Here is a 16,820-nt window from a genome sequence, read left to right on the forward strand (position 1 = left end):
CAAGTCTTCCGAGTTCTTCTGGCTTCCGAGTTCTTCTGGCTTTTAGACATCGGAGCACTTGTGTGTCTGTTCTTTTCAGAAGCTGTTCTCTCTCCCAAGAGAGACTTCTTTTCTTTTGCATTTTTGTGCGTTTGGCATTTCTGCTGATTTTCGTGGGTCAGGGTTATTTATGCCCACAGTGCAGAGAACCATCATCCTGGAGCAGGTGTCAGCATCATTCACAGCTCTGAAGTGCCCAGAAGTTAAAGGTCCCTGGGAATAGGTGGAGGGAAATGTCTGCCAGTGGGAATCTGGAGGCCTTAGAGGAATTAGACACTAGGAGTCTAGAGTGGGTAGAATAGTAGTCCTCCAAAGGTTAACTCCGTGCCCCAATCCCTGGAATCTGAGAATGCAAACTTATTTGGAAATAGGGTCTTTGCAAATGTAATTTAGCATCTTGAAGTGAGATCATCTTGGATCATCTATATGGGCCCTAAATCCAATGGCAAGAGTCCTTTTAAGAGATAGAAAGGAGATGGCTATGTGAAGACAGAGGCAGAGCCTAGAGCGACATGGCCACCAGCCACAGAGTACCCAAAGCCACCAGAAGCTGGAAGACGCAACGGCAGGGTTCACTCTCAGAGAGTCTGGTAGGAGAGAGGCCCCTCTGACATCTTGATTTCAGACTTGCACCCTCCAGAACTATGAGAAAATACATTTCTGTTGTATTAAGCCACAGATTTGTGGTAATTTTTTACAGAAGCCACAGGAAACTAATCAAGAGCCTCCAGGAGCTTCCAGTGTGACTCCCTCATGTTTGATACCTGCCTACTCATCGCAGAGAAAGGAAAGGCATGATCCAGAGACCACGCCATGCAATCCAACCCCTGGGGGAGAAGAAAAACCCCTTTATATAAGAGATGCAAGGGCAGGTGCATAGGTGTTCTGTTCACGGGTCCCCCTGGAACTTCTGGGAATGACTTCAGGTATCAACCCTGGAAGGACAACATAGGGAAAAGACCAGGGCACCTATACCGGAAATGAGGGTAAAGTGAAGTCAGTTTATCTTTGACGTAGCATTGTTCTCCTGCACTCAGCTATCCACCAAGTCCCATAGGGCATTTCAAAGGAAATACCTACCGTTAAAAACAGCTCTCAAGAGCTGGTGGATGATGTGGGAAACAAAGGCGAAAGAAAAATTCGATTTCCTTACTACTTAGAGCCCACTGACAAGTCCTTGAAACAGGCAAAGTGACCTTCCTCTAGGAACTCAGAGGCCTCGATGTTAATACTTTGCTGAGGGCAGAAGGCAATCTTAGCCTGACCCCCAGGATCGTGTAAGTCTACTTGAACATAAAAATTCCTTTGGAAAATTCCTTTATCTCTATTCCCCCAAGATATGTTAGTAATCATCCCCAAGCATATGACCAACCGATATACATCTGAAGGTTCTCATGACTCAGGTTTTATTAGACAGTCATAAATGACATTTTCCTAACAATAGTGAGCTCCCTCAGGGTCCTGGAAGCCTTGCTTCCAAAATTCCTTAGAGACTTACACTATCCCTAACCCCCTCCCAACTTGAAAGTATATTCTGGGCTATTCCTTGTGACCCTAGTGCAGTTCTTTCTGCCCACAGGTCCTGTTCCCTATGTTTTAACTAAATCAACTTTTTTGCACAAAAGATGTCTCAAGAAATCTTTCTTGGCCGGTCTCAAAACTACATCATGTGGCGACCATGAAGAGACCCCTCTCCCTCTAGAGAGCTTGCTTCCTGTTCTCACCTTTGCTTAATAAACTATCGCTTCACCCTTTTGTGTCTGGAAGATCCACTCTTCTACTCAAAGAGCAAAGAACCCTGCACTTCTGCAGCAATGTGGTCCGCCGATATACATCGGAAGGTCTCATTAGTCAGGTTTTATTAGACAGTCATAACTGACCTTTTTCCCCAACAATAGCTAGCCCCTTCAAGGCCCTGGAAACCTTGCTTCCAAATTCCTTCGAGACTCATACTAACCCTAATCCCCTTCCAACTTGTAAGTGTGTAATGGGCCATCCCTCCGGACCCAGGCACAGCCCACATGTCCTGTCCCCTTTTTGTACCAACATGTCTCAAGAATTCCTTCTTGGGGCGCCTGGGTGGCTCAGTGGGTTAAAGCCTCTGCCTTTGGCTCTGGTCATGATCCCATGGGCTCTCTGCTCAGCAGGGAGCCTGCTTTCTCCTTTCTCTGCCTGCCTCTCTGCCTGCTTGTGATCTCTGTCTGTCAAGTAAATAAATAAAATCTTAAAAAAAAAAAAAAAAAAAAAAAAGAATTCTTTCTCGACCCCGAACCCTAACATCTGTCCTGTATCGGTGGAGACGCAGCCAAAGATTCATGCCAAATCCAAACAGGGTTTCCGATCAACTACCCTTCTACTCGGGAAGAAATCCAGGTGTCTTGCTCCTTTTCAAACGGAAAATAAACGCTATGGCAAGGCAGTTTATAACATTATTGAAAAAGTACATTTCGACATCACACTCCAAAAAGAATTCGAAAGTGCATTTTAAACGCTAAATCCACAATAGTCAGGGAGAAAAAAAAAAAATAGTAAGTTTCCCTCTACCCTTTTAGCTTCTTCGCTCATATCCCCGTAATCAAAGACTGATTAACTAGATAAGAACAAACGGAAATTTAATGACTTTTATACTTCCTATATACATGGGACAGGCCCAGAAAAAAATGAGTAAGTCCCAAAATGGTCCCAGCCATCAAGGCCTTCTTCAGCTAAAGGCAAAGAAAGAAGTTGGATGGGGAATGGCCCATTATGAAAGATTATCAGGCAAAACACAGTAAACAAGGGTGAGATTATTAAGTCACTGTCTCCTCCACTGATGAGAGTTTCTGGAGAGCTGGAGTCCCCTTTCTCTTCTGGTACAGGAAGACACCTTTACAGATGGAGATTTCTCTTATAAATGTAAATACCTTTTTCAGGAAAAGGGCAACTTCCCTGTTCTCAGAGATTCTACTGAATCTACAGCCTCCCTAAAGTAATCATCCCCAAATGATCCTTATGGTAAAAAGGCATAATTTGGTGTAGCATCTGCTCCCCTTCATTTATTGTTTTCTTTTATTTTTCTTTTTTTTTTTAAGATTTTATTTATTTATTTGACAGAGAGAGAGATCACAGTAGGCAGAGAGGCAGGCAGAGAGAGAGAGGAGGAAGCAGGCTCCCCGATGAGCAGAGAGCCCAATGCGGGGCTCGATCCCAGGACCCTGAGATCATGACCTGAGCCGAAGGCAGAGTCTTTAACCCACTGAGCCACCCAGGCGCCCCTATAGTTTTCTTTTCAATGGCAATTTTTCTATAGTTTGGACATTTAAGTCTCCTACTGCTCTGCAAGTAACAATTACTTATTACTTAAAAGAAGCTAATAATCTCCCTGATATGAGGAAGTGGAGATGCAACTTGGGGGGGTTGAGGTGTAGGAAAAGAATAAATGAAACAAGATGGGATCGGGAGGGAGACAAACCAAAAAAGACTCTTAATGTCACAAAACAAACTGAGGGTGGTTGGGGGGTGTGGGCAGGGAGGGGGGGTGGGGTTATGAACATTGGGGAGGGTATGTGCTATGGTGAGTTCTGTGAAGTGTGTAAGCCTGGTGTTTCACAGACCTGTACCCCTGGGGCTAATAATACATTGTGTGTTAATTAAAAAAAAATTAATTAATTAAAAAAAAAAGAAGCTAACCAGTATGAACTGAGATTCTAGGACTCAGAACATTTACTACAACCTGGGTTCTCAGGCTTTGTTTTGTTTTTTTTCCTACCCTCACAGAGATTCAAACTTTGAAAATCAATACAAGCCACAGTACCATTTGCCCCAGTGCTTCCATTCTGCAGATGAGAAAACTGAGGGTCAAAGAGTGTTGGGCACTGCCTTTGATAACAAATGACAGAAGAGGGATTGAAACCCATCTACATGCTTTGTATTGTACACTTTCCTCAACACCATAATTTGTCTTTGGATCTGAATATTTAAAACATTATCCAAAATGCAATTGCATTATTTAAGTTATTTTCGGGGGGAAAAATAAAAATAAAATAAAAAAATAAAAAAGAATAACTGTTCATAACTATAGTTGGTACAAGTTTGGAGTCATGCGTGCCTTCCTGCTGAACTCTTCAGTTTGTGTTGATTCAGCTCGAAAGACCAAGATTCAAATAAGGTCACCTGAATACATAAAGAATAGCACAGAACATTTGCACTGCCACGTTTTATATCCACTTCATTGGTCTCCATTCACAAATTTGCTCAGCCCCTGCAATCTCATAAAGTGCCAGCAGAGGGCAGCAAATAACTTCGTAAAATACTAAAAAGCACGAAGCACTACACTACACCGTCCCATTCACGGGGTCTGTAAACTTCTTGAAATATTACAATCTATCTCTTTCCTCAAAATTTAAGTCTCAAATGGCTGTATACTTTAATTAATATGCCTTAATTACTTAGCAGGAATGTGATCATTTGAGAAAGCATTTTATTAGTATGTGTTTAAGGAGGTTCAGTATATCTCTGTTTCAAGGCACGGGATGCTCCAAAAACGGTAAGTTTCAATCTGAATGTGAAGACTGAGAATTTATTTCAGAATTGTTTTGCCTGAACTCATACAAATGGCCACAAAAGAAAGAAAGAAAGAAAGAAAAGAAGAAAGAAGGAAAGAAAGAGCGAGCTAAGATCTCAATATAACGCCATTCAACCAAGAGAGTAGAACCTACTTTAGTTGGCTAGCTCAGAATGCCATGTTGCTGACTTTATGTTGGAGAGGAATTTTAAGTGGGGATGGGTTATGGGATATTCTCTTTGGGAGAGAGGTAGCAGGAAAGAGCTGTAAAGCCAGAAAGCCCACAAAAGAATTCCCAAACTACATCTTCATGCAAATAAAGATAGCAGGTCTTTCATTGAAAAGTTGTGACTTTCTTCTTTGAAGATCACACCCTCACCCCACCATGAATTATTTTGTACTCTTCATCCTATGTTTTTTTGCAGCTTAGTTATCAGGGGACGAGAGAGAGTTGGCAGGAACCCTGGCAGCCCAGGGCTGCAGGCTCAGCAGATTTAAATTTGCTACTGAGGAAGGCAGCCCCCTCTCAGGTAGGAGCAGTATGTCACCAAGGTAAACTCCAACCAAGGGTCTGTTTGCAAATAAAAGCTATGCATTGGCATCACAGCAGGGGTTTAATGAGAGCGCTTTTAATTAACTGTAAAAGTAATTACCCATATTAGATGTAAATCGCACTTGTTTTTACATGAGGTGAATAATTTTAGTGCAGCTTTTAAGAATAATACTTGTGGAGGAGCTGTCACCTGCTCAGCTCTCAACAAGTCTGGGTGTTTAAAAACAGTGTCTAGGAGAAAAACACCAGCCCAGGAAGCCTTGGGTGTGTCATCTGGCTTCTGCCAGCAATGCAGCTTCTCCCTTCGTTCATAGCAGGCCCCAGCGGCTAAGCAACCCCCCCAAAACTGCATACTCAGAGGAGCACCCCCACAAAAACTCCCAACCCAAGTCAGGTTTTTGTCCTATTGCATTTCGTCTTGTTGTGTTGTCTTCTCGGCTTTTAGCTTCCTGCATGACCCCCAGCACGTCCACTGAGAAGCCCAACAGCCCGCTGGTATGTGCCTGCCATGACTAAGGCGTGTGTTGTCCAAAGGACAAAACATTGCTGATGAGGAAACAAGTGCAGAAGCAAACAGCCCAGGCTCACAGGGATCCTGGGTGCCTTCAGGAAGCCAGGCGATCACACCCAGGAGCTCCAGGACAGTACCTCTGATGCAGACAGACATCTGCACCACCAGCACCAAAACAAAAAAGCAGCCTTCCAATGGGTTTATAAATAGTAGGAGAAAAGATGGAGATCAGTGTTGGGAGGGAGCGACGTGAGCTCCTTGGGTGGCGGATGGTGTTAGGATGCCAACCTCAGGGCTTTTGAAATTTCCTTGACTTAGGAAAGTGTGAGGTAGGCCCCCCGAACTTCCCATCTGAACCACAGAGAAGCATAAACAGCCAGGATAGAGTTTGCAAATACAAAATTACTGGGTAATTATTTATACTTTGATAGGCGCCTTCATTAAGGGATTTGAGGACGCAATTATCAAATTGAAGTTTAGTGCACTCCAGGTAAGCAACCAAGTGGAGTATCAGGAGAGCAGGATGAAGAAAGGCAAGCGGGCTTTACGCCCTGCCCACTAAATGGGCCCACAGCCTCGCTGTCAATCAGGCAGGCCCTATTTAAAAAAAGAAGCCTGGCCTTCCACTTGAAGAGCTGGCTGCCATAGTGGCTCTCTTCCCTGTCCACAGCCTCCTTTGCGTTTTGGATGCGGTTGTGTTCTTATTAATGCTTGTTGTTGAGCTTTGCCTTCAAACAACCCCAAGAGGGCGCTAGAGCAGGAAATGGACTGGTTTGATATGGTGCCCTGAAAACTTAATCTGGTTCAAGGTCAACTGAAAGAGGAGCTGGACCAGGAACTTGGGTCTGTCATGAGGAGCTTTTCACTCCTCACTATAGGGCCACATGCATTTTTTGAGTGTCCCCTACATCTGACACAATGTAGCTATGCCCCACATCACCTATATAAAGGACTCAAATTAAGAACAAAAAAATAAAGAATATAGACTCGTTCTTAATTAATCTACTAACCACTTGAGGAAATGTGACACAGTGAATGTTCAGCAATACTAAGATAATGAAAGAATTCACAATGATATGTGAGGGCAAAGGCAATGAGAAACTGTATTTTAATTTCAACCTCGCTGTGTAGACCAAAATAAGAAAGAAGACTCAGGAATGAATCTACCTTGCTTCAAATCCTCCCTCTGCCACTTAACAGCTATGTGATTTGATGAGGCAACTTATCTGTGCCCTCCCTTTCTCAGAAAATAGGATTAGTACCAGTCCGGATACCATCAGCCTGGTGTTAGTATTAAGCTGGGATAAAGCACGTACAATGCTGTCATGTAGTCAGAGGGGTTGGAAGGGTTTGTTTTTACAGTTGCAATTTTTAAACCTTATTATAGTTATCTATGTTCACTAGATATTGTTCTATTAGATAATTTCATCATTATTATTCTTCAGTCTCTATATAAGATGGTTCTAAACACTGCCTGAATTCTTCAGTGTCATTGCTATCTCTGTCCATTAAGTGGACCCCTAGGAACAACAAAAGATGGGACTCTATCTTCGTTCCTTCCTTTCTTTTTTTTAAGATTTTATTTTATTTGACAGGGAGAGAAAGAGCACAAGCAGCGGGAGTGGCAGGCAGAGGGAGAGGGAGAAGCAGGCCCCCCGCAGAGCAGGGAGCCAGATGCAGGGCTTGATCCCAGGACGCTGGGATCATGACCTGAGCTAAAGGCAGGCACTTAAGCCACTGAGTCACCCAGGTGTCCCCAGATGGGAATTTCTAAGAGCACAAGTCTCCTAGGACTTGATGTTCACAGTCTATGTCAACAGCCACTAAGCTCCTCTTGTAAGGGTCTTCACACTGTAAGGACTAAACAAAACCACTTAATTGAATATATAATCTCCTTCTAGGAATCAGATATTCCAAAAACACAACTAATGGTCAAAGCAAGGATTATGCCAGAGAAGGTAGAGCATTATTGAAGTTCAACAGAGCTAGTGCAAACTATCTGGGGGCGGGGGGGAAGCATTCTTGTATTACACCTCTTGAGTATAGAGAGATGCATTACCGGTTTCCAAGCAGTGGCTCTGCTTTAAGACATTGACAAAGCTTTGCTGATTGCTGGGTGGAGCCACAGCTCTCCTTGAAAACTGGTTATTTGCAGTATTCATTTGGGCTGTAGCCATCTTGTCAACCACAATTTCTTGGGAAGCAATATTTTGTGACCTTGTTTTGACATTTCACGTTCTGGTAGGAAATGGATAGTAACCTTTTCAATAAGATTAAGTAATCAACTCTTTGTTCCAAGAATACAAACTTTATTGTCTATGGCCTTAAGTAATCTACAAATGGTCGCTATCACTCCCACCGCTGCTCAAACCAAACCAGCATGGATTTGGAAAAGATACAGATCTCTCTTGTTTTCTGTCTTTCTATATACTCTGGAATGGGTATTATGAAGGAAATAACACTAAGTGTACAAATTTGCTACTGGAGGGCCAGACATTATATAAACTTGTGTAACACAAGATATTCAATCTGTGTGTCCGTATTTTCACTCATCAAAGAACATACAGATACTCTTGGTTTAGCTTTCAATGGAATATGCCTAAGTTTGCCAACATGGATCTAAAAGTTAACATACCAGAAAGAAAAGTCTATTTTTTAAACCATTATTTATTTATTTTGAGAGACAGAGAGAACACACAAGCTGGGGGAGGGGCAGAGGGAGAAAAGAGAGTCTCCAGCAGACTCCTCTGCTGAGCACGGAGCCAGACGCCAGGCTCCATCCCACGACCCTGAGACCCTGAGATCATGACCTGAGCTGAAACCAATTGTCAGCCACCCGGGCACCCCAAAAGTTTATTTTTGTATTATAATAAATTTGTATATCTAAATAGTAGACCCTGAACTTTGGAACCCCAAGAGTAAATTCAAAAGTCACCAGAGAAATAACCACTTAAGCTTTTTCAGAAAATGAAACAGAAATATGGATGTAAATGTTCTTTCCCAAGCCATGTGATTTATTAGTAATCCACTCTGCAAAACACTCATATCAATTCTTTTTTTTTTTTTTTTTTTTTTTTTTTTTTTTTTTTTTTTAAAGATTTTATTTATTTATTTGACAGAGGGAAATCACAAGTAGATGGAGAGGCAGGCAGAGAGAGAGAGAGGGAAGCAGGCTCCCTGCTAAGCAGAGAGCCCGATGCGGGACTCGATCCCAGGACCCTGAGATCATGACCTGAGCCGAAGGCAGCGGCTTAACCCACTGAGCCACCCAGGCGCCCACTCATATCAATTCTTACATGAGTACAGGAAAAATGTACCTTAAAAGAGACAGTTTAGGGTAATTACATTTCGCTGCTTGTTCACCCTCTTTCCCAAATGCCATGTTTACTTGCGGAAACTGTCATTTGGTTTTTACTCGCAAAAAGAGAATTAAGAATACTCTTTAAAGTTCTGATTACTTTTTCTTTTGTGTTGACAGGCCTATACAATTTATGGGACATAAACATTATGTTTGGGAGAGAGTAGTAGAAATCTAAGATAGCCCTCAATATGTCTTAAATACCTCAATTATCCATACTGTCCTGAGAAGGAGGTGAGAAATAAAGGCTGACTATTCCCAATTAGAAAGGCTGATCTCTTTAAAATGAGAAATTTTATCACTTTAACCCTTCGGGATAAAATGCCTATAAAATTTGTTTCATTGTCTTCACTTCCTAAAACATGGATGGCTGGTTCTGACATTGTAACTCAGTCAATGCCACCTCCAAGAGGTTAACTTTAGCAAGTCTCGCCCTCCTGCTAAAAAGTCCCAGACTGTCATGTTCTTGAAGAATATGTAGACACAGGTCAATGCTCTTCTAGTGTCTTCCTTCATGCCTCGTTGTACTTCCTGCTGTGATTTCTTTTATTTGGTTCTACATTCACAACCAGTTATCTGGATAGAGTTTCAATCTTTTTTTAAAAAAATTAATTAATTAATTTGGAAGAGGGAGAGAGAATAGGAGAGAAGCAGGGCGGAGGGAGAGTGAGTCCCAAGCAGACTCCGTGCTTAGCACAGAGCCCAACCTGGGGCTCAATCCCACAACCCTGAGGTCATGATTTTAGCAGAAACCACGAGCTGGACACTCAACCAACTACGCCGGACAGGTGCCCCAGAATTTCATTCTTTTAAATATTTAAAGCAAAATATATGTTCTGGTGTTTTCTCTGCTGTTTGTTTGTTTACTGACTTCTACATTTGTGAGTTTCAGATGATCATACAACAGAAGTCTGTCTGATTTCTGATATATTAGAGGATTTCTGATTTCTGATTAAGAAGATTAGTACCTTTTAACATTTGATTGCTTTTTGTTCAGATGCACTGGGTACTGACCTAAACGTATGAGCTTGATTTTTCAAGTGTGTTTAAGTAGTTTATGTTGGGTAAAATATATAAATACATAAAATGAAGAAAAATTTTCCTTTTGGTACCATAATCATCTCAAACCAATTCTGAATTGGTGAAAGCATGGGACTACTTGGATTTAAATTCCAGGGCAGTGAGTCATGTTCTGACCAATCCCACCTTCTTTCCTAGATTTGTACTCTATGATATTTCTCCACAGATACTGCATTTAGAGTGAATCTAACTGTTCTTAAATATTTTTATCTTCCAGAAAGTTGATTCACTGTGTCCCCTTAACCTGAACCACTCTCCATCTGCTTACCCAACTACCTGCTTATTGAAGGTAGTTGTTCTAACCTCTGTTCTAACCACCCAGAAGAGACAGCTTTCTGGCACCACACCCTCCACATGCACTTCTATTGTGGGGTTGAGCTCATCTGGACCTGTATTTCCAGTGCACGGCATCCTTGCCTGTCTGTTCCATGACGTTAACAGCTCCTCAAAGGCAAGGGTACCAAAACCAACCAGACTTCTTCTAAAAAGTCATTCTTTGTGAAAAACTGCATATGTATGTGTATGTGTGTATATATATACACACACATAAATATGAGATGTATATAATATATAAATAAAATATAAAATACATAATAAAATACAAATATATCATTTTATATTTTATATTTATGTAGTATAATAAATGTATAATATATATGATAAGTAAGTATATATTGTGTATTATACATTATATAAGTATATAGATAGAGAGGTAGATAGATATAAAACTTCACTTAATCCCATGAGGCAGACAGAATGATTATCTCCATTTTAGACGAAACAAACTCAAGAGAGGCTAGGTTTCTTGCCCAAGGTCACAGAACTAACAAAAGCTGGCTCTAGGAGTTAAACCAGATTTATTTTACCCAAAAGCTGGTGATCTTAACCACTTAGCCAATTGGTTAACCATTTAGCCAATTGGTTTTCCTCATCATCATGTTCTTAAAACAGTAACCCAGTCCATGGGAAAAATTTATTTTTAATGGAGAAGTTAATGAATACACAACAGAAGGCAGTTTTGCTATTTATTAGCTCTTCTAACCATTTTGAGCTTCCATCAATTACTCAGTATGACTGGTATAACAGAATATACAAGTGTGTGTGTGTGTGTGTGTGTGTGTGTGTGTATTTGTGTTTATGAAAAATGCTTATCAAAGGTTTAACACAGAGCCTGGATTTTAAGTCACTAACACACATGCCCATTTACAATCTTCACTAACTGGCTTGAAATCAAATAATACTGTGTCTTCCTATAGCCAGGCACAAGCATCTTCAGATTTAAATATCCACAATTCTTTTCTGCCTACCTGTGGAAGAAGAGCATTTCTTGGTCTATAAGCACAAGCAGCAATTCTGAACATATGACCTGTCCTAACATCGACACTAGGGTACTTACTCATCAAGCTTCCTCTGTAAGATGGATACCGCCCTCCCCCAAGGGCTAGAAAAAAGGCATGCTCTTGGGGAAGAAATCGGCCAACCCCAGAAAAAAACACCAAGAATTTATATTCCAATCTCTCCCCCGCCTTTTTTTTTTTTTTTTTTTAAAGTAACCTCCGCCAGGACCCCAAACAACGGGAAGTTCTCAACCTATTTTGGAGGCTTAAAATTTCCCATCAGCTTCCTGTCGGAGAGCTCAAATGGTCCCATCCCCTTATATAAGGTTAACAGGTTTTAAGAAAAAAGATCAGCTCTGGTAATAGCAAATATAATGAAAAAGAAGAGCCACTGCCGATAAAGTCAGCCTAAGTCACTCTCGGAGGTCAACAGGCCTGGAGGCTGCTTAAAGCTTTATCAATGAGTTCCAGGTTGGGTAGGCCCGGCAGACACTTCAGTTAAAAAGGAGCTTTGCTGGGTATCACATGGGCACAGCATCATCAAAGGGATACCTCAAGCAAAACACCCATGCCAGCCTACCTTCTCCTTGGAAGGTTCACTTTTGTTCCACTGAGATCCATCAACAAAGGCAAGAGACACTGTATCTCTGTTTCCCCACCCCTCTTCCTCACGGTGGACTTCCTGCACACGGCCAAGAGCCACAGACTTGCAGGCAAGGGAAGATCATTCTTCTGATCACCACAGGAATATTGTCTCAGCAGCACAACTGATGAACACGAGTGAACTCCACGCCGCTTATGAAATCTTATTTCTCCACAGAGTTCGGATCTGTTATGCCAGTATTTTGGAGAGGTAATAGACGTAACACATTGTATAAGTTTAACGTGTACAACGTAATGATTTGATCTACGTATATATTGTGAAAGAAAGACTGCAGACAAGTTTAGTTAATATCCATCACCTCGCGCAGTGACATTTTTCCCCACGATGAGAATTTTTAAGATCTACTCTCTTGGCCATTTTCAAACACACAATACAACGTTGTAAACTGCACCATGCTGTCCACCAGGTCTCCATTCATCTTATAACTGAAGTGTGCCCCGACTGACCACCTTCACTCAATTCCCCTACCCTTCACTCCTTGCCTCGGGCAACTACAAATCTATCCTCTGTTCCCATGACTTTGGGGTTTTTCTTAGCTCCACATATAAGTAGGATCTGTCCTATTTCACTTAGCATAATACCCTCAAAGTCTATCCACATTGTCCTAAATGGCAAGACTTCCTCCTTCCTAACAGCTGAATGTCACTATCAATATATACCATATCTTCTTTATTCATTCATTCATTCATGGACACTTGGGTTGTTTCCACACCTTGACTATTGTGAAAATGTTGCAGTGAATATGGAAGCAGACGCATCTCTTCAAGATCATAATTTTTCCTTCAGCTGTATATCCAGAATCGCTGGATTGTACGGTAGTTCTACTTTTAATGTTTTTGAAGAACTCCCATCCTGATTTCCAGAGGGTGTACCAGTTTATATTCCCACCAACAGTGGATCAAAGCAGATTTTTTTTTTTCCTGGATATCTTTATAATAGCTAGTCTAAGGTTTCCCAAATCTGTGGTTGGTATTGTTTGGATTTTTAGCTAGCAGGTAATGAACACTGACCTGGGGCAAGCACATCCTGTGAAGGGTTACATGCATCGCTTCTACAATAATCCTATGCAGTAAGTTTTATTATTATCTGTACTTCAGGGAGGAAGAATCTAAGGTTCAGAAAGGCAAAGTAATTTTTGTTCTGGACATAGACTTAATAAGTAGCAGATACAGTTATCAAATCCAGGTATATCCTTATTCGTCAAACTGTGAAACTTCTCTTTTGGAAACCCTACTGGCCTCCCAGCCCACTGAAATGAAATCCAACTTCCCACATAGCCCTGTTGGACCCATTCCCTAGTGACCATCCGTATCTACCTTTGCCCACTCCACTTCAGGCGCACTGACTTTCTTACAGCATCTCAGACGCAGTGGCTACGCCCGCCTCTAGGTGTTTGCTTGCCTTCCCCTGCAAAGCTCCCTCCCCCTATTCTGGTGTGGGTTCCAACTGCAGCTCATCCCTGGGCTGAGCCCCTGACATGTGGTCATGCTCTATCATCTCCCTCTTTTCTTTTCCTTATTGTGCTTATTATTTTTGGCACTTACAACATGGATCTTGTTTATTTTTCTGTCTCTGCATCTACTAGGCTCAGCTCCATGAAGGCAAGGTCTTTCGCTTGCTTTTTATTCTGTGCTGGATCCCTACCTAGATCAGTACCTGGCAGACACGTGGAGTGACTTAAAGAATGTGATCTCTGAGTGCGCTTTTTACCCACCTCCCTACACCACGCGTCCTCTATTTGGGGTTATTCCCCTCCAAAAAAAAAGAGTTCCATAATAATGAAAAATATTAAGTCTACTTTACCTTCTTACAAGGTTCTGCCTTCCTTTTTCTTAAATATGCATTAAAGATGCATTTTCTTCTCTTACTACCTCCCACCTCTCTTCCACTGCCTTTCCCTCCTCCTATTCAATGAACATACCTTTTTTTTGGTTTTATTCTATTTGTCTCTTTAGTTTTCCTTATCTTTCTATTTACCTACCCCTTAACCTCTAATGCTTTCTCAGATCCACAATTTCCAAAGTCTGTTTCAATTACTCTGGCTTTGACCTTCTAAATTTCTATCTGCCTTTGCATGTTAGGGTTTCTTTCTCTTTCCTTGTGCTGGTACCCCCTCCCAGTATCCCCTGCCCCCCTTCTAATTTTATCCACATTAAATGTCTTTTCTTATTTATTTCCAGCCAGCTCAGCAGTCAACCAGTGAGATGCAAATTCAGCCCCCTTCTCCCCACCAAATCCACACATGTCCAGTAAGGTGCATTTAAATGTTTTCATTGAAGTCAATGTACCCATGTAGAGGATCATATATCATAACTGCTGGACCACATGCCCCTGGGAGAAAGAACTACCCCTGGTTGAGGACCATTGCTCTAGAGAAAAGTCAACTTCATTGTTAATAGGTCAAGAGATATATACAGATAACCTGCCATTAGGATGTCCTCTCCATGATGTATTGTCATAAACCCCTACCCACCAATATCAGGAATATAAACTTCACTAAAAATACAGAGGCACCCACCAGAGATGCTCTTGCTCTCAGGAGTGTTAAGAATCAGCAAGTTCTGGCTTCATGTTAAATTTCTGATGCCTACTAGCTGTGATATCTGAACAAACTAGTTAACTCGATAGAATTTTTGCTTTCCAATCTGTGGAGTGGCTATATTACAAGTGCTTCCCTCACAGGGCTGTTCTGAGTATTAGAAAAGATCCTGTAAGAAAGATGTCTTGAACAGGACTTTCCATAGAGCAACATTATGAGCTAGGTTATCAGACCATCATAGGCTAGACCATCTGATAGGCTAGATTATCAGACCATCACCATCATCAACCTCATCTCCTTTTTTTTTTTTTTTTTAAGATTGTATTTACTTATTTGACAGGGAGAGATCACAAGTAGGCAGAGAGGCAGGCAGAGAGAGAAGGGGAAGCAGGTTCTCTGCTGAGCCGAGAGCCCAATGTGGAGCTCAATCCCAGGACCCTGAGATCATGACCTGAGCCGAAGGCAGAGGCTTAACCTATTGAGCCACCCAGGCGCCCAACCTCTTCTTCTTTTGAGTACAGTCCCATTTATAAGAAAAAAAATTCACTCCAGGAACTGATGAATTAACTAAGCAAGTAACATCCTCTCTCCTCTTCTCTTGACACATTTTTTTCCCCCTGCTCATCTCTCTTTTCCTTCTTTTGGGTGTAGGTAGAAGAGAAAGAAGAGGCAAGAGAAAGTAGCAGGAGGGCAAGGATGAAGAAACATTCCCCCATCTCTCTTTGTCAGGGACGGGGAATCAAAACTGAATAATACATTCAATGAGTTACTTAATTAACTGGGTGAAGGTGAAGCTGAAACAGCTGAGTTAAATAATGAGATGTCAAGCACAGAAGCTTAGACCAAGGAGGGATTTGAAAACACTCTTCCTGTCAGAAGAAACCACAGGATTTTTTGAGGCAGATGACACTAAGGGGTTTAATCTTTCCATTTTTGTCCTTCGGAAAGCAATGGTCTTTAAAAAAAAAAAAAAATCTACTGAAATAAGGCCAAATGTAAAATTAGCATTTATGTAGCAGAGGTCATTAAAATGAGTTAGCCCAGGCCCTTTATAACATTAAGCCAGTACTAAAATGAGAATAAAAAATAAAAAAATAAAAGGTCTGGGTAAAAGGATCTTAAATGGAGAGGCTGTTGCTAATAGCAAGGCTATCTCAGAAGGACTAATTAAGCTAGAAATAAATGTGGTTCAAAGGGAAAGGCTATTGTGTGATCCACCTAAATGTCAAATAGCTGACCACGAGACTCACCTGCTGTTAATTAAAATCGAGTTGTCATCCCCAGTTAAGGGGCTGTGAGCATCTCTCTCAATACTCTAAGAAGACTGCAGCTAGACACCCACCTTCCCCACCCTCATTCGTCCTGCCAATTAATGTTGATTTTCATCTACATGTTTCGGGGTCAACAGATGAAAGCGTAACCTACTTTTTGAAACCAAGACAGCTGATCCCAACTTAAGTATTGGTGACAGTATGGGTACTTAAAAAATAAAATGTAAATCAAGGCTGACTTTGAAAAATTGTAGCCGTTGGTACTCTCAGAGCAAAAAGTCGTTAAACATCCTCAATGAGACAAGTAACACTGTGTTTCTTCCCATTCTTCTTGGACATTACATCAGTGTAGCCTTGCACGTTTCATATGCTCATGTTCTTCCTGAAGACGTTGCTAATAGGATCAGATTACCTGTTCCCTAGGTCTGTAATTGCCAAATACGGGCGCACTACCACACAGTTAACAATTTTTGCCACTTCTGCATGCCACCTGTACTATTTATCCACTACAAATTCTATACAGACATGCATATCTAGGCGTGCATACATATACACACATTCACTTTTTAATTTAAACTATCCATGTAATCATAGGTTTAGTATGCAAATTACTTTTTAATACACAAACCAAACGTATCTAAACTTATTGAAAATGATGGTTCTGTATCTTCATCGAAATTCATGTCACACAAGTGCACCCAGCTGTCAGCTCTCATCAAATGGTGCACTTAAGATGTATGTATTTCAATAGAAATCAATTTTAGCTAAAAAAAAAAAAAAAATGGACATAGTGAACTCTTGTCAAAGATCTGCTTCCTAAAGTGTTCAAGATTGGAGGGTATTAGTGTCAACAACTCACTTTGAAATGCATAAAAACCAAAATAAGATGGACTGGTGATGGATAGATGGATAGACTGTGATAAAA

General features: G+C 41.3%; 1 protein-coding gene and 1 long non-coding RNA gene across 4 annotated transcripts in view; both read right to left on the bottom strand.

Moving 5' to 3' along the window:
* Positions 1 to 16,820, bottom strand: part of RBFOX1 (RNA binding fox-1 homolog 1) — a 1,460,772-nt gene that overhangs the window by 924,957 nt on the left and 518,995 nt on the right. The window lies entirely within an intron of this gene.
* On the bottom strand, positions 1,907 to 12,342 carry LOC116580477. The gene is made up of 3 exons (XR_004281670.1): positions 12,289 to 12,342; positions 3,740 to 3,744; positions 1,907 to 1,919 (listed from the first exon to the last, which is right to left on the bottom strand). It is a non-coding gene; the product is annotated as an uncharacterized LOC116580477 (long non-coding RNA).

This window comes from Mustela erminea, chromosome 20, assembly GCF_009829155.1.
Source record: "Mustela erminea isolate mMusErm1 chromosome 20, mMusErm1.Pri, whole genome shotgun sequence".
Taxonomy (NCBI): Eukaryota; Metazoa; Chordata; class Mammalia; order Carnivora; family Mustelidae; genus Mustela; species Mustela erminea.